The following is a 634-nucleotide window of genomic DNA, read 5'->3' as shown; positions in this document are numbered from 1 at the left end:
GTTTTTCATTATACAACTATAGTCACTATGTTAAATTCATCCAGAAGTTTCATACCTCTTCCATATCTAAAAAGCTAATTGGGTTACATACAACATTTATATTGCTAAGAATTTATTTACAATGCAGTGTTAAATAATCCACCCTGTTATGCACTATAATGATAAAAAAAATATGAAGAATTTTAAAGCCTTAGCATTTTTTAGAATACTGAAAATGCAAACATGGATTGCATTCTAATTACAAGTAAGGGCAATATACATTTTCAGAGTAACTAATTTCATATCTCTTTGTTCTGAGGTAAACATAAACTAAACAGAGACTTGAAACCAAATATATGGCTTAATAGGTAGAAAATTACTCCTTGTATAAACTAGTTAAAACTATTTTTAGACCACATGCTGAGGGACACCTGAATACTGAAAAGAAAAGCTATATTGCAAGTGTTCAGGAGCAATCTGGTATTAATGAAGATTTCAAGATGTTTCTGGTGCTGATAATATCATATTTCATATCTGTAAGCTATATAGGACAACTGCCTGATGGTGGTGTAGAGATGTTTGACATTGCTATTCTCAGCAGGGGTTTCCCCCCAAACTACCTTTGAGTATTCTTAGTGTTATCAGCAAAGTACAT

General features: G+C 31.5%; 1 protein-coding gene across 1 annotated transcript in view; it reads right to left on the bottom strand.

The window, feature by feature from the left end:
• LOC119594164 (probable dolichyl pyrophosphate Glc1Man9GlcNAc2 alpha-1,3-glucosyltransferase) overlaps positions 1-634 on the bottom strand; it is a gene marked incomplete in the record, with an annotated part of 12,263 nt that overhangs the window by 2,764 nt on the left and 8,865 nt on the right.

Source organism: Penaeus monodon, chromosome 33 (genome assembly GCF_015228065.2).
Source record: "Penaeus monodon isolate SGIC_2016 chromosome 33, NSTDA_Pmon_1, whole genome shotgun sequence".
Lineage (NCBI taxonomy): Eukaryota > Metazoa > Arthropoda > Malacostraca > Decapoda > Penaeidae > Penaeus > Penaeus monodon.
The sequence above is the reverse complement of the archived record's forward strand: the minus strand, read 5'-3'. Positions and strand labels throughout refer to the sequence as shown.